Source organism: Babylonia areolata, chromosome 3 (assembly GCF_041734735.1).
Source record: "Babylonia areolata isolate BAREFJ2019XMU chromosome 3, ASM4173473v1, whole genome shotgun sequence".
NCBI classification, from domain to species: Eukaryota; Metazoa; Mollusca; class Gastropoda; order Neogastropoda; family Buccinidae; genus Babylonia; species Babylonia areolata.
In genome coordinates, this window is record NC_134878.1 from 57,633,986 (window position 1) to 57,652,573 (window position 18,588).

The 18,588-nt window shown below is 40.9% G+C and overlaps 1 protein-coding gene across 4 annotated transcripts in view; it reads right to left on the reverse strand.

Moving 5' to 3' along the window:
- The window catches only part of LOC143280148 (orexin receptor type 2-like), a 155,686-nt gene that overhangs the window by 54,232 nt on the left and 82,866 nt on the right, over positions 1–18,588 (reverse strand). For 3 of the 4 annotated variants that reach the window (XM_076584728.1, XM_076584726.1, XM_076584729.1), the window contains one exon: positions 1–1,600. This exon is cut by the window's left edge and continues 1,065 nt beyond it. The gene's annotated coding sequence lies outside the window, so the exon portion shown is untranslated. The remainder of the gene's footprint in view (positions 1,601–18,588) is intronic. The other variant, XM_076584727.1, reaches the window with a different exon arrangement.

Here is an 18,588-nt window from a genome sequence, read left to right on the forward strand (position 1 = left end):
TCTTATCACCCGCGACAACAACAGTTTAACTCACTCAGTACAGCCAGTCCTCTCTTCTCCTCTACACAGACCCCTCGGGTGTCCAGTGGGTGTCTGAATGACCCAACCTTTAGCTTCCGTCGTCAGAATTGTGGCATTCTTTGTCAACATTCACGTCTTCAGTATAAGAGCCTTCCGCTTGCAATATTTTGATGATGGTAATTGGGGTGAAACGCTGTTAACGTCGTCTCTTTCGCCGTTCGTATGGAAAGAGTTAACACAACATCTCAAGTTACTTTTCTGATGGGACTAATCCGCTGATCTTGCAAACAACGACTTGACGAAAAGAGCTGAAACATCAACAGTGAGCAAAGTATTATAAAACACACTACAAACTGCACCAAAAAGGAACAAAACGGCTGGTCCAGAAATTCAACGCCGAAATGGTGTCATTATCAAAACTGTCCGCGGCAGTGGACTGAGAAGAGACAGTGCCACATCAACGTACGTGAATGTGATTGAATCGGGCAGTTCCGTTTCTAAACTGAATACAGAAGGAAGTTCTCAGACGAGTTTAGTGCTGAAGATTTAAACATGTGTTTTATTGAATGAAGAGGTACGTGGTTTCTTGTCCAACTAGCTCGGGAAAACACACACACACACACATACATAAACGGAAACAAAAACAAAATAAACAAGAAAAGAATTGTACCGGAGAACTAGTCCTTCTCCACCATCCTGTTAACAACTACAATGGAAAGAGACAGCACTACTGAAGACACAAGATGTGCTCTGTGTCACTGATAAAGAGCGATTCCGTCACACACCCAATGGCAAGGGTTTTTGTCGTCAACTACTACGTCACAACAACAAAGAGCCCTGACGTCAGCGAAGGAGTTTCATGTTGAAAAGAAGCGCACTTTGCTGTCAGAGCCCGTACCATGTAAACACTTCTGTTCCACGCCCGTCACATTGACGTCACGACAGTCAAGAAATAATGACGAGTTATTTCCCCCTTGTGCTCATGATGACTTCAGCACTTCAACACTCTTCGCTACTGGCACTTTACTCTCTGCACACACACACACACACACACACACACACACAACGGGGCACAGGGAACGCGAAGGTCAAGGCCAAGGCCATCCTGGTTCGCAATACACTGACTGCTGTTGGTAGCAAGGTTCCAGTGTTGTGAGCTTGGTCCATGTCATGACTCTGTGCTTAGCTGTTCAGGGTTCTGTTTGGTTTTGCACTGGTGGCATGGGGAAAAAAAAACAGAAATAAGGAAGTGGTTCCATGGACATTAACACAACAGCAGTACACGGAACACAGTGCTACAACTTACCAGTGCATGACATCTTCGAGATGTTTCAGTGTATTGTACCCACCACACTGCCGTGGAACGGAACACAGTGGCATATCATTTTACGTCACTGTGATCGCGTATCTTTCCTTTTCTTGTTTTTCTTTTTTCAATACCCATCTGTGACGTAAAACAGGACGATGACAGGACAGTGACTATGCGATCAGTGTGACGTCACACAGAGGAGATGGCGGCGGTCATGGAGTGACGTCGGGGTAGCTGCTGACTTCCAAAGTGACGTACTGTGTGAGGTCTCTGCAACAACAAACCAAGAACTCACTGTGAAAGACGGCAGGATGGGAGGCAGAAAACAAGACAGTTTTTGACAACGTGTACCAGAAAGAGATGACTGACAGTTTGCACACAGTTTTAGACAAGGAAACTCACCCATCTTACTCGGTTTGCAAACGGGTGGACAAAAGTGATAGGTTAAAGAGCACCCCCGTGCAAGAAGAGCAACACGTTACAATTGTTCTTTTCTTCCCACTGCTGTCCGAACACTGAACTTACACAGGCAGCACACACACTACGAAATTATCCATTTGTGCCATTTCTTGTTCCGTCGTTGTTGATGTTATCTTGCTCTCTCTCTCTCTCTCTCTCTCTCTCTCTCTCTTCGTTCGTTCGTTCTTTAGTTTAACGTCTTTTCACTGTAAGTGATATTAGACGAGGGAAGGAAAAAAATCGAGTGGGAGGAGGGGGAGGGGGGGGAATTACTTTGTACGCATACGAGTAAGTGAAAGTGTGTGTGTGTGTGTGTGTGTGTGTGTGTGTGTGTGTGTGTGTGTGTGTGAAAATTACTGATTTAAGTTTTGTTTAAAAAATAAACAAAAAAACCAACATAACAATATAGCATATTTCTAATGAAAAACTGACAACTATAACAGCGAACCAACAGGACTATTTAACAAGGAGTTGAAAAAGTCATACATTAGCAATGGACTGCTGAAGATCGTCAACACTGAAGATGATTTCAGTTCAGGGATTTGAGACTTTACTCTGTGTGTGTGTGTGTGTGTGTGTGTGTGTGTGTGTGCGAGAGAGTACGAGTTCCATGTGTCAAGCCAAGATCTACATAGTGACATTTACACCTAAAAACAAGTGGTAGAGAAGACTAATGAATGTGGCGGAAAGTCATCCATCCCCACTTCGTGGCGGAGTGCCGGTGCAACGGAAACTACATAACGGGGTGCCGGTGCGACGGAAACTACGTCACGGGGTGCCGGTGCGACGGAAACTACGTCACGGAGTGCCGGTACAACTACGCCACGGAGTGCCGGCGAAACGGAAACTGCGTCACGGAGTGCCGGTGTGATTGAAACTACGTCACGGAGTGCCGGTGTGATTGAAACTACGTCACGGAGTGCCGGTGTGATTGAAACTGCGTCACGGAGTGCCGGTGTGAGATAAACTACGTCACGGAGTGCCGGTGTGATTGAAACTACGTCACGGAGTACCGGTGTGACGGAAACTACGTCACGGAGAGACTTCTCCCTGCTGGCTGCAGGCCTGGGGACAGGGGGTGAGGGGCGGTTGTGAGGATGCTTTGGGTGCCGCGGTTGTGACACGAACAGACCTCAGCACACCTCCACAGAACCCCCCCAGCCCCACTTCCGTGCCCAATGGGTCATTGACACCCAACCCTCCTCCCCAGCACGGTTTTCTGAACCTCAGCCTTTCCCCAAAGGGTCACACTCCCAATATTCCGCAATGGGTCACAGATCCCGTAACCTTCCCCAGATGGTTTACAAACCTCCCCAACCCCCCCCTCTCCCTCCAATGGGTCACAGATCCCCTAACCTTCCCCAAATGGTTTACAAACTTCCCCAAACCCTCCGGCGATTATTATATTTATATAGCGCTGAATCTTGTGCAGAGACAAATCAAAGCGCTTTCGCACCAGTCATCCACCTGTTCTAATAATGTTGTGAAAACAAGTTTTTTTACGTTAATTTTACCTAGATTGTGTCAAACCATGAAGGTTTGTGTTAATATATTTCGGGAGTACACCTTACTCTGTTTTTGTCGAAATTGTTCTTTTTTCAATAATGAGTAATTTTGTGTTATGTCATGTTTTTTGCATTTATATACATATATTCATTGCTCATGCAGTAAGCATGTCTTTATATATTCTACCTGTTGGTGTGTTTGTATGTCGTTCTAGCTTCCGTAGCTACTTTAGAACTTTGGATTTTTGTACTCTTTTTCAACCATTTAGTTTTTATTTCGAGATACATGGAGAGTTTCCAGATTCAGCCCTAGCCATCTTCCTGTTTTCTGTACTGCAGAGTACAATAACTTAAATGACAATTGATCTGAATACGTACCGCGCTAGGGTTGGGTGCTATTATGTCAGAGCTTCGACAGCAAACAGGAAACTATCTTTTGTTAATGATTCTAATATCATGCAATTTCTTGCATTATCATGCCTGCATGCTCCACTTAACATCATAGTTTCTTTGATGATGCATATTACCATTCATGGTTACGAGTGTAATTACTTTAAAGATCGTTTTGATAGGAATATCCTGTCCCATGATTGTTATCCTGCTATGTCTGAAACCAGCGGGAAAAAGGCTAACCATACTACCATAATTCACTATTTACTATTACTTTTGTCAGGTGATGTGGAGATTAATCCTGGACCAAGTACTAAAACTGACCTCTTAGTCATGCATGTCAACATAAGAAGTATTAAAAACAAAATAGAGCTATTAGAAGCAGAATATAGCAAATTTGACATTATTACAATATCGGAAACGTGGCTTGCAGATTCAGACAATAATGATTCAATTCACTTGATAAATTTTCATCCGCCGGTCAGGTGTGACAGACCTAATGATCCACATGGTGGTGTCGCCATCTATGTTAAAAACAACTTATACTGTAAAGCACGGACAGACCTCCACATAGATCATCTAGAAGCTGTTTGGGTTGAAACAAAGTTGGACCAATGTAGTTTGCTAATTGGATCTTTTTATAGACCACCCAATTCAAATGTAAATTACTGGGACTTGATAGAAGAAAGTATACATAATGTCAATAACACATCATCAAAAGTTCTAATTATGGGTGACTTCAACACTGACATCTTAAGTACACCTTCACCTCACTTAGTATCAATCATGAATCGTTATCAGCTTACGCAGCTAATCAGTGAACCAACAAGAATTACTGAGGCACACAGGTCCTGCTTAGATCTGATCATGACTCAAAGTCCCAGCATTATAAAATCTACTGAAGTTTTACCAGCAGTATGTAGTGATCACAGTGTTCCTTGCGCCATCATCAAAGACACTGTAGCAGAAGAGCGGTCTTTTAGAAGAACAATTTATAATTACAGTAAATTAGAAGTGGAACAATTTTGCAGTTTGTTGAGTCACGTTGACTGGGACGATGTTATTCACAACAGATCTGTAGATGAAAGTGCTGAGATGTTTTCTCAAATTCTAATGGACACAGCAAAAACATGCATGCCAACTAAAATTATCACTGTCCACCCTAACGATGTACCCTGGATGACAGATGAAATAAGATTTCTAATAGATGAACGCAAGCATCTCCATAGCATAGCTAAACACAGCAATAAACCAGAAGATTGGCTAGAATTTAGATGATTTCGTAATTTTGTTGTAGCAAAAGAAAAACAACGGAAACTCAATTATACTGCAGAATTAGAGCATAAAGTTTCAAATTCATCCAACTTTGGTAAGAAGGAATGGTGGAAACTAGTTAAATCGTTTCTTAAAAAGAAAGGCATAGACTCGAATGAAATCCCCCCAATTTTATACAACGGTAATATTTATCATACAAACAAAGAAAAGGCAGACGTTTTCAACAACTTTTTCATTGATCAGTCCACTTTGGAAGGCGAGGATGATGAACTGCCCAATATACCTTTCCGCATTCCAGAACTAAAAGAAATAATATTAACCACTATGTGTGTGAAAGAAGTTATTCTCAATTTAAACAAGAATAAAGCAGTAGGACCCGACCTAATTCATAATACGTTACTGATTGCATCACTTCCAGTTATTTTAGATCCCTTGACTTCTCTTTTTAACAGAAGTCTTGACGAAGCTAAGTTTGCACAGGTATGGAAAACTGCTCGTGTAAACCCTTTACATAAAAAAGGATCTAAAGATACTTGTAACAATTATCGTCCAATTTCTCTACTTAGCTGTGTGGGCAAAGTTTTTGAAAGGTGTATTCACCAACATACTTTCCATTTCCTGGTAATAAATAACATTATTTCCCCCTCACAGTCTGGGTTTATCCCTGGTGATTCCACCGTGAATCAACTGTTATGTATATATGATGACTTATGTCTTTCATTTGATCGTAAAGTTACAACACAAGCAGTATATTTTGATATATCCAAAGCATTTGATCGTGTCTGGCACAAAGAACTTATTTACAAACTGAAAGTGAATGGTATTAGAGGGAAACTACTCGAGTGGTTTACAGATTACTTATCAGATCGTTATCAAGCTGTTATAATTAAAGGTGACAAATCGGATTATAAGAAGATTCGTGCAGGTGTCCCCCAAGGCTCACTTTTGGGTCCACTTTTATTTCTTATTTACATTAACAACATTGTAGACAATATCAAATCTAAAGTTAAACTCTTTGCAGACGACACAAGCATGTCTTTAGCACTGAATAACCCATACACTCGAGCAGAAATACTGAATTCAGATTTGGAAAAAATAAGCAAATGGGCTAAACTCTGGAAAGTGAAATTCAGCGAAGAGAAAACAGAATTATTAAACTTTGTACGAGACAATAACGCTGTTCTATCGCTTACATTTTGTTCTTCGCATTTACTGAGCACAGACAAACACAAACATCTTGGTATTATACTCCAGAACAACTGCAAATGGGACGCACATATTCAAAGTATAATTAGCGTAGTTATCATGTTACTTTCTTGTCTAAAAAGTTATAAGTATAAACTTAGTAGAAAATCCCTTGAAATAATGTATAAATCGTTTATATTACCTCATTTTGATTACGCTGATATCATTTGGGATAATTGCTCTGCCACACTATCAAATTCTCTGGAGGATTTGCATTTGGAAGCAATAAGAACCATCGTTGGAGCTGTTCGTGGAACCAATCACCAAAATTTACGTAACGAGTCTGGCTTTTGTACACTAAAAGAAAGGAGAGATAGGCACAAACTTATACAATATTATAAAATCATTAGTGGCATGTGTCCAGACTATTTGTTAGACCTTCTACCTGATCTTGTTGCAGTAAGGAACCCATACCACAGACGTAGACCTCTTGAACGCACGGTTCCAAAATGTCATACTGAAATGTATCGGAAATCTTTCTTTCCTTCTACAACAACCCTGTGGAACTCCCTCCCTGACCATGTCAAGAATTGTAACTCTCTAAGTGCATTTAAACGCTACTTGTCTGCTAACGATTCCATTGTACCTATATATTATTATTTTGGTGAACGTAAGGAACAAATAATTCATTGTCGACTCCGTCTTCAGATAAGTGATCTTAGAAATGACATGTTTCATCGCCACTTAGTGGATGATCCATTCTGCGATTGTGGCAATGGTAGAGAAACAGCTGAGCACTATTTGCTGTCGTGTCCGCGTTTTAGCGTGGCTCGTATAAATACTGTCTTAAATCTTCCCCAAGAATATATTCAGATACATACTCTCCTGCATGGTAATTCTAATTTTCAACTTAACATAAACATGCTGATATTTGAAACTGTACACAAATTCATCACTGAATCCAGTAGATTTTAAGTATGCACTGTTCTAGGTGTGACCAACTATATCTTCTACATTGGACATGTAATCTTTCCTTACTTCCTGTCTAGTCCGTCTAATCAAGTACGATTATGTGTAATGGCATTCCCTCTCCATGTGTATATTTTTTCTTGTTTTTTTCTTCTCTTTTTCCTTTTTCTTCTCTCATTTCTTATCTTATTCACTAACTTGTTTTTCTTACCTTTTTCTGCTTTCTGTTGTGTGAACAACGAATCTTAAACAAGAAAGGCAAGGCCTACAAGACTCACTTGTGATACACTTTCAAAAAAATCCAAGCTTTTTATGTATTGAGTATAATGCATTTACTGTTACATTTATATTTTTTGTATTCTCTAAACTTGGCACTTTGATCTGATATTCGACCCAACAAAAGATCTGTCATTATTATCATTTTTTGTTCAAACAGGAACTTCTTTTGCTGAGCATGGAAGTTTTATTTATTGCAAACGTTTTGGTGTAGGCAGTAAAACAAGGGAAATTACTCTGCTGGGGAACTTAGTTTGCTTTAAACTGATCTTTCTCATCTTAAACATTACATTTTGAAATTATACTCAATACATAAAAAGCTTGCATTTAAAAAAAAAAAGTGCATCACAAGTGAGTCTTGAAGGCCTTGCCTCTCTTGTTTCAAAATGTAATGTTTAAGATGAGAAAGATCAGTTTAAAGCAAATTAACTCCACTAGCATTACAGAGTAATTTCCCTTTTTTATTATCTGAACCAAAACGTTTGCAAAATAAATAAAACTTCCATGCTTAGCAAAAGAAGTTCCTGTTTGAACCAAAAATGATAATAATGACTGCTCGAGCTGTTGGGTCAGAATATCAGATCAAAGTGCCAAGTTTAGAGAATACAAAAAATATCAATATAACAGTAAATGCAGTTTGCATATAATTAGGCTTCATTCTTTATTTTTTTTTTGTGCCCATCCCAGAAGCGCAATATTGTTTTAAACAAGATGACTGGAAAGAACTGAATTTTTCCTATTTTTATGCCAAATTTGGTGTCAACTCAACTGACAAAGTAGTTGCAGAGAAAATGTCAATGTTAAAGTTTACCACAGACACACACACACACACACAGACAACCGAACACCGGGTTAAAACATAGACTCACTTTGTTTACACAAGTGAGTCAATGATAACAATGATGATAATAATTATATTTCATTGTACCTTTCAAGTTTCATTGAAATACACTAATGGTCAAGGCACATCACGTGAGGAAAATATATTCATTGTGATGAAAAAAGAATATTTTCACATGAAAATCATAGTCACAAGTGTGACTTCTTTATGAACTCTCCCACAACCCCCACTCCACTCCCTTGTATTCAGTGCACCTCAACCTTTTTGTGAACATCCAGATATTATCCATGTAGTCATCACACCAAACACGAGCACTCACAAACACTGGGACGTACGCATGCACACATGTACACACATGCACACATGTGCACAAGCACAACACATGCATATGTGTGTGCACTTGACATTGTTGCTTGTAGTCCAGCCAACCACACAGGACCACATCAGGAGTGAACATACACATATACACACTGTGAATATGCATGCAGAAAATGAATTTATAAATGAATGAAGAAAGTGCTACTATCCTTTTCCAGATTTTTGGAAGTTTAAAATAGAACAAGAAAGGCAAGACCTTCAAGACTCACTTGTGATATACTTTTAAAAAAAATCCAAGTTTGTATGTATTGAGTATAATGCATTTACTGTTATATTTATATTTTTTGTATTCTCTAAACTTGGCACTTTGATCTGATATTCGACCCAACAAAGGATCTGTCATTATTATCATTTTTTGTTCAAACAGAAACTTCTTTTGCTAAGCATGGAAGTTTTATTTATTGCAAACGTTTTGGTGTAGGTAGCAGAACAAGGGAAATTACTCTGCTGGGGAACTTAGTTTGCTTTAAACTGATCTTTCTCATCTTAAACATTACATTTTGAAATTATACTCAATACATAAAAAGCTTGGATTTTTTAAAAAAAAGTGCATCACAAGTGAGTCTTGAAGGCCTTGCCTCTCTTGTTTCAAAATGTAATGTTTAAGATGAGAAAGATCAGTTTAAAGCAAATTAACTCCACTAGCATTACAGAGTAATTTCCCCTTTTTACTATTTGCACCAAAACGTTTGCAAAATAAATAAAAATTCCATGCTTAGGCAAAAGAAGTTCCTGTTTGAACCAAAAATGATAATAATGACTGCTCTAGCTGTTGGGTCGAATATCAGATCAAAGTGTCAAGTTTAGAGAATACAAAAAATATAAATATAACAGTAAATGCAGTTTGCATATAATTAGGCTTCATTCTTTATTTTTTTGTGCCAATCCCAGAAGCGCAATATTGTTTTAAACAAGATGACTGGAAAGAACTGGATTTTTCCTATTTTTATGCCAAATTTGGTGTCAACTGACAAAGTAGTTGCAGAGAAAATGTCAATGTTAAAGTTTACCACGGACACACACACACACACACACACACACACACACACAGACAACCGAACACCGGGTTAAAACATAGACTCACTTTGTTTACACAAGTGAGTCAAAAATGATGTTTATATTCATTGTAAATTCTTTAAATATATTAATCTCCACGGCGGCTCAAGGAAAAAGAGAGGGGAAAAAAAGTAGGGAAAAAAGGGGGAAACAATGTATGTCTGCAATGACTGTCGCTTATATGCAGTTGGAAAATGTGTATTTTAACATAATTGCAATTGTGTAGCGTCCACCAGCCGTCAAACGAAACAAATGTATTTAATCACATTCCTGAGCACGATATAAGCTATTAGCTTGTTGTTGCTCCGCTGTCTATCTGTACATGTGTGACATATTTACTGAATAAAATGTTGTTTAAATCAAACCCTCCCCCAATGGGACACTGACGCCGAAGTGACCCCAACCCTCCGCAATGGGTTATTGAGCCCGACCACCCGCTTGTGGGTTACAGACCCCTAACCCTCCCTCAAGGAGATAAACCTCTACAGTAAGGACCTCAGACACGGTGCTGACACTTCAGGCGACAAAGCACGGTGTGAAGCTGTTGGAGTTAAGTTGAACGGCCTGTTGTCTTGGCCAAGTGGTTCCAGAACGTGTGAAGCTGTGGTCAACTGGGCATGATCATTACGACCCCTCTGGACTGGCTGTGGTCATCATGCCATAATTACTGCGTACCCCTCTCCCCACCTTCTCTCTCTCTCTCTATCTCTCTCTCTCCCCCCCCCCCCCCTCTCTCTCTCTCACTTGCTCTCTGCTTCCCTCTCTTTCTCTTTGCCCCCTTCTTCTCCCCCATCTAATTCAAGAGGTGTTCCCATAGCAGGACAAGGACATCACTTGAATATATTGGACATCCACACTCTCTCTCTCTCTCTCTCTCTCTCTCTCTCTCTCTCTCTCTCTCTCTCTCTCTCACAGCACACCACCAGAGGACAGTGTCCACTTGTCTGAAGCATCATCACATCTCCGTGATGTCTTCTCTCTCTCCCTCAGTCCTCAACTTGCTCTCAACAAGCTACTGCTACTACACTACTGCAAATGCTGCTGCTACTGCTGCTACTACTACCACTTCTGCTGCTGCTGTTACAGGTAATGATGACGACAACAACATTAGGAAAATCCCAAAGAAAGGGAAAAATGGAAACTACTACTCCTCCTCCTACTACTACTTTTGACAATGAAGAGGAGGAAGAGCTTGCAGAGAAGAGGGATCCCCATTATCATCATCATCATTTTCATTTACGGATGTCAGTTCGACTTCAATACATTATCAATGTGTTTTAAAAGCACTCAGCTGAGAAAATTTGTTATTGTCTATGTCATACGCGAAATGTGAAAGAAAAACACACACAAATGTTGCAGAAAAGAACAGCTCAAGGTAAACATGCACAAGGGCAAAGAAAACAGGCCAGCAGAAAGATCAACTCCTGCACACAGCTTCACGCTTCACATACACACCCTGCTCATTACAACGTCATCGTTCACTCACTACCCACTCCCCCACACCCAGGAGTGCACCTTCTTCCACCCCTCCCCCTCACTGTACACTCACCCTCACAGTCATCACGTCAGCCACAAACCAGACTCAGCATGGCACACTCCACGTGTTGTTAGCATTCTCTGTTCACCACTCCACTGCATTTCCACCTGCATTTTCTTTCTTTCTTTCTCCCTTTCGTTCTGCGTTTATTTCTCAGTTCATCTTGGCAGACACCCATGTGTGTTTTCAGACTTCTGCTTTTGCCTCAGCGGACACTATTCGTATCTCTCTTTCTGTCAGTGGATTACTGGTCAACTTTCGAGTATTCATGCTGACAGGCATCCTCGCAGCACAATCTACACGTACCAGTTTGTGAGATGATGGGTGATGTCAGATGAAGACGATGGATCAGATTATCTTTTATATTCGTTGCCCTGATCCACCTGGTAGGCTGATACTAATCACCACATTACTATGACAATCCGTTCATGCAAAAAACAAAACAAAAATAAAACAACCCCCACCACAAAATTGCCTCAGCAGCGCAAACTGAAACAGTAATCCTGATACTTTCCCTTTTCCCACTCTCTCAAGGCGTTGGAATTATGCACAGTTTAGACATTTATTGCTTCTTTTCTCTTCTTCTTTCTTCAGCGCACGTGATGTAGCATATATGGTGAAGTCTGCGCATCGTGACAATTCCTTGACATTCAAACTAAAACATGAGACAGAACCCCACTGAGACATAAACCCACCAACATGAGACAGAACCCCACTGAGACATAAACCCACCAACACGAGACAGAACCCCACGAACATTTAACTGTGGACTGAGGTCTGCAATAGATGGGGAGATGGTCAGACGGAATCAGCAGCCATCGCCATCCTTCCCCCAAACCCCTTTCTAAGTCCACTCTGATTGGCTGGAGAAGGACCAAATCATGCGTCATGTTTAGTCATGACTTGCTGGTTTTTACCAAACGATGTTTTAATGTATGTGTGTGTGTGTGTGTGTGTGTGTGTGTGTGTGTGTGTGTGTGTGAGAGAGTAGAGGATGGGGTTGGGGTTGGGGTTGAAGGTGGAGGGGTGTGCAGCTTTCACTTTCAGCTTCAATAAGGCGTCGAAAGCATGTGGACCTATCCAGACGTAGTCTAGCGCGTGCTCACTGCTGTAACTGATGCACCAACTGAACAACAATGAGAAAAAGGTCACGCGCCACTTCAAAAATTCAAACACCCATGAACGTAAATGCTCCAAATAATTCATAAAACCAAACTTTTATATCAGTCACCGCCAGATATGCTTACTGTGTCTTCATACATCTATAACTTTATTGTATATTAGATTTTTGTTCCAATCCACCGCCAACTGCTTGTTTCAAAGACTTAAAAAATGTTTCAAACGCTGAGCTTATGTGATTTCTGTTATTCATCACATTATTCCTTAATTCTTTTCGTTCATATGTGCTTTCTTGTGGGTTAACTTGAAATCCCGCGATTATAATGTTTGGACAGAAACGGATCAGGTATTCTAATGATACAAAGCGGATTTTCAATAAAATTATTATCATGGCAGTTGACGTCACTCAAAAAGTCCAACGAACGGACCCTGCACGTTTGTGTTTCTTGTGCTCACTGTTTCACTTCATTAACCATCTCTTTTATCAGATCAGACAGCAACAAATATCATAAATGGAAATAATTGTCGTGCAGTCCTCTTTGAATATAAGCTGTTAAGGTTTGCCCTCCCTTAAGTCGATTTTCAGTAATACATATTTTTCTAACCTGAACTCGTCTCAGCGGTTTGAGTAGAGTTGATTAATCAAACTTACGTATTAATCTTTCAAAACTTGTACTTAATTTTATATTCATTGCAAAGGTTGTGCTCAACTCTTTCATTTGCAGCCACTATGACGCTAATCAGTTAAAGAGATGATTTATTAACAGGTGCGTTTAATCACAGGTTGTTTCAATTTCCGGCCAATCAGTCCCGGTATTGCAAACACTGCCTTGCATTTCGCGTGTGCAGTATAAATGGTTTTAGCCGTCGTCGGTCGGTCAGTTCACATGTGTCGCCTCTCTCACACAAATCTCTGATGTTGTTTAAAACACACCGCCTGTCTGCCTAAAGTACAGATCTGTGTGTTATGTGCTGATAGCACAGATTTAAGAACATTGCTGGCTTTAGCATATTGGCATGATAAGTATGTTGATTTTATTTAAGGTCGGTAAGCTCTGTTTGACATTGCTTTGTCTACCATTCACGTGTCTGTTAAATTACTGTGGTGTTGCCATGATGTGTCGCTGTTATCATTTGCTGTATCCTTTCGAAGGTCTTGATAACGTGAAGTGTCGATGTGGTATTCTTTGTCGTCTCCGCTCGTTTCGAACATAATTATTTGATCTTTGCAAGAATATTCTAAGAATGACGAAATGCTAATTTCCATTTGTCATACGGAGTTGCGAGATCTTTTGTCAGCCTGCCATTGGTTTTAAAGGTTAAGGTTTGTGCCTTCCACACTCGGAAGGAAGGGGCTGTCTGCTGAACACATCTTTTAATCGCGTGACATATGTTTGATAAAAACAACAACAACAACCAAAAACCTAGTGACAATAAGTGGGACATAAAATTTAATGTACCTTTAGTCTCTTCCAATGGTAATTTCCAGATCTGAGTCATTTAGGGTTGGAAGGGTTTATCTGACAACAGGCAGAGTACTGCCAGTTCGTAGGTATACCTATACCTGTAGTGGAAGGGAGTTCAACAGGGATGCAAGTGAAAATGCAAAAATAGTTTTAAACATATCAGTTCGGGTACGTGGTCAGAGAGGGAGACAGAGAGACATAGGGAGCGACAGAAAGAGGGAAAATGGAGGGAAAGAAATACAGATGGTGGAGGGTAGAGCTGACAAGTACAGTCATAATAACCATCATGACCCACTGATTGCCTCAGAAATGCCGCCAACCCAATTAGTTCATTACTGACACTTGCGCACGTGGGGGAGCTGAACATTTGCTGGCCAAAGGTCAGGAACGCATATAACAGTTCAACGCTATGAGTCCTGTGTATTCTCTGTGGCCACATACACCCTTCCCACCCACCCACCAACACACACAGTACCAGACTGCAGACATCCCCCCAAAAAATTCCCTGTAGGACAAACGGTTTTTCCTTTCCTGACTGATGCGTGAGGAATTCTATGAATGACAACGTCCATCCCGTTGTGACGTGTGGCCCTGTGTGTGCAGCCTCCAGCCAGACTCAGCAGTCCCCCTGCACCCCACACTGTGTGTCATCAGCATCCTGCCACCAGATGACATAATATTCCCTGCTGCACCACTGCACACACACACACACACACACAGAGCAGTCCCCCTACACCTCACACATCATTGTGCATCATTAGCATCCTGTCACCAAATGACATATTCTTTGCCGCACCAGTGCACACACACACACACACACACACACAGACAGACAAACACACGCGCGCGCGCGCACACGCACGTACGCACGCACACACACACACAGAGACGGCGGATAGAGAAAAAAGATTGCACAATGATACCCCGTTATAACAACAAAGACTATTAGATGACTTAATGCATTACTTACATTACAACAATCTATCACGATTGCTACTTTCAGATAAAAAAAAAAAATGATTGTCTAGACTACCGTTTTCTGTTCGGTTTCAGAATCCTGCAAGTTTGGAAATGACATTTGTAGACAGGTGATGGCATTCTGCAAACATATGAAATCATTAAATGTATATTCCTAATTGGTAATGATACTGTACACAAAAATATATAATCAGCTGTCATAATTGATGTTAATTTACTAAACAGTTTTCGTTAAAACGACTTTCAGGTAAGGGGATCTAATATCCCCTCTTCTTTTTATTCGTAGTAATGAAATGAAAGGTAATGTGATAAAGATGTCAAATGAATTCAACTTTACAATGTGAACATGAACTATCCCATGTCGCCGAGGACACAGATCATCCACCGAGAGAAAATTCTGTTGATGAAACGATACAAGGAATCGACAGGTTTAAAATGTTCCTTGTTTCTGAATTATTCTTGAATGCACAAACACACACACACACACACACACACACACACACACACACACACACACACGTGCAAGCACGAACGCACGGACACACACACACACACACACACACACACACACACACACACACACACACACACACACACACACACACATATGCAAGCAGGAAACCAAAACTATTTCAAACCAATAATATATCTCCTTCCGATGAAATCCGAAAAGATTTTGATATATTGGATATGTGGTTTGCTTAAGACTTAAAAAAAATGAAATAAAATATTGCTAAAAAAAAAAAAAAAAAAAAAAAAAGAAAGAAAAGATCAAATACTTCAAACTATGAAAAATATCTGAGTTATTTTCTTGAATTTATTCAAAGCGAAACTTGGAAGAGTTACTGTTCTGAAATCTCTTATACTTTACAAACTGATACATCTGTGGATTTTGTTACCAAATCCTCTTGAAACTTTTGTTTCATAGTTTTCAGTTCATGGGAAATACAAATACAGTAAAAAAAAAAAATAAAACAGAAAGACAGAAATGAACATGCGAAAGACCGAAGTCTTAATGTGTCAGAGCAACATTATCCATGAAGCTTATATGGATCAGAAAACTAAGACTGGACATAACCAGAAGATGTTTGTCTGGCTGTCTCCTATTTTTAAGCAATATGGGCCTACTTTAGTTTTGCACAAGGTTAATAACAATAACTTCTTTGGGGAACATTTTACGACAGCATATGAACACTGTCAAAATGGAACATTAAAAATAGAAGTCATATCATGAAATAAAACACTTTTAGTAACTGGCTGTGTTGAGGTTTTTGACATTCCATTTTGACAGTTATGTCCATTTGCTTTCGCGAAATGTACCCAAAAATAATTTATTGCTTTTAGCCTTGTACAAAGCTATGTTAGGTCCCACAGTATTCTTAGTTGCTTAAAAAAGATTACACATGATACTCACAACATCGTTTCAAAAGAAATATGAGCAGCTAGAAATGACTACAGCTTCTGCGATCAGGGAAAGGATTTCCCTGAACACGTCTGATGTAAATGTAACCATTTCAGGAAGTTTTACTCGGGTTAAAAAACAACAACAACAGCAAGAACAAAATCACAACAACAAACAACAGCGCACAATAAAACCTCATACAGACACAAGAAAACGAACAAAACTTTCAAACGAAAAGTGTGGAGCATGGTGTCATGTGTTTTTTGACTGAAACTGTCTTCCTGACTGATGCAGACTATGGAATACAAGCATACCAAATTTCTTATTTCATGAATGCATGATCTGCTAAAATGCAGATATATATACAGCTGCAAAGTTAACGTTACCTCCCCTCGCAAAGCTTCATTGACAGAAAGAACCGATATGCAGACATGTGCAGACCGAGAAAGAGAAAGAAGACTGATGATGTGGCTGGATTTTCAGATACAGACTGGGTTCGCTCTAAACGAACATCATATATCACCCCTATCCCTCCACCACACACACCTCCAAAACACCCCAGCCACGACTGGTATCAGTATTTTATCGATGTTTTACATCCTGACGAAATGACCGTGATGAGAAGAGGAGACGGGTGGGAGGGGGGGGGGGGGGGAGAGAGAGAGGGGTACGGGGGGGGGGGAGCTCCATGAATTGAAGGCCGGAAACGTGCTGTGACCGACCTTCACCCTGGTCGTTGAACGGCTCAGCCAGTCATCAGGAGGAGGGGAACGATGTGCTTTACCCGCCCTGCAGTCCTTGATTACATGTCTGAGCCTGTTCTATCAACATGGCTTTTTGGTCACAGACACACACACAGAGGGCGGGGAGAGAGAGGGGAAGATAAAGAGATTGAAAGAGAGAGAGAGAGAGAGAGGGGGATGGGGGAGAAAGGAGAGACGCAGAGAGAGAGACAGAGATAGGGGGAATTGAGAGGGGTACAGAGAGAGTGAGTGAGTGAAAGAGAGAGAAGACAGAGAGAGAGAGTAGATAGAGACTAAATGAGGATAGAGAGGGGGGAAGGAGGAGAGAGAGAGAGAGCGAGAGAGAGAGAGGGAGAGAGATTGAGAGAGAGAGACAGAAAGAGAAACAGAGAGACACATAGAGAGACAAGAGCGAAAGAGAGAGTAGAGAGACAGAGAGACAGAGACAGAAAGAGACAGCGTAACAATGAAAAGGACGGGAGGGGGAGCGGGGGGGGGGGGGGGGGGGGGGGGGGGAGAATGGATGTTTTCGGAGTTGTTGCAGCAAAATTCGCGAGGACCACTTTCTGATTTGAGATGAAGGTGCCTGAGATAACTGTGTGGTTGGAGTTCTTCTTCTTCTTCTTCTGGAACTCCCACGTTCACTCGTATGTACACGAGTGGGCTTTTACGTGTATGGCCGTTTTTACCCCGCCATGCAGGCAGCCATACTCCGTTTTCGGGTGTTGTCGATGAAGTTGAAACCACCCCTTCCATCCCTGATCTCACGGATACAGTGAAATTTGTGTTTTGCGTTTTTGTGATTGTGTGAATTTTCGAGGAAACCACCATTAAGTCATCTTTATGGTACCCTGTAGTCAAAAAGTACCATACATTCCTAATGATCGATAAAAACGGCACAACAAAGCCAACAGGTTGCAGCAAGTCCTACTCCGCTGCCCAACGTAATTTGTGTTGATGGGATTTTCTGAAGACCAGAACAACAACCATAAACAGTTAGACGATCATCTGTGAATCATACGTTCACGCACGTAAATGCACGAAAGCCCCAAAAAACCGATTTTCTGGAAAGGTGAATTCACATCCACTTCAAAATTTCCCAGTAGTATGTGGACACGACAGATTTTCTTGTTTCCTCTTTACCTCCACCCAGAGGGTACCAGGAAGATTTTTAGTCCTTCACTTCCAACCCCAGGAGTCCATGAAGGGCACGACTGGGATGAATATCTGAGGAAGAATATGTCCCCCTTGAAGGTAGCGTGGCGTTGGGCACAATAGATTACATTGCAGGGTGGTGTGGAGAGAGTTAACTCACTCAGTACGGCCAGTCCTCTCTTCTCCTCTACACAGACCCCTCGGATGTCCAGTGGGTGTCTGAATGACCCAACCTTTAGCTTCCGTCGTCAGAATTGTGGTATTCTTTGTCAACATTCACGTCTTCAGTATAAGAGCCTTCCGCTTGCAATGTTTTGATGATGGTAATTGGGGTGAAACGCTGTTAACGTCGTCTCTTTCGCCGTTCGTATGGAGAGAGTTAAAAACGGTCATGCACGCAACAGCCCACTCGTGTACATACGAGTGAACGTGTGAGCTGCAGCTCCCGGAATGAAGAAGAAGAAGAAGAAGAAAGGATGAAAAGGGAACATGCCAGTCCAGAACAAAACAAGAGAGGCAAGGCC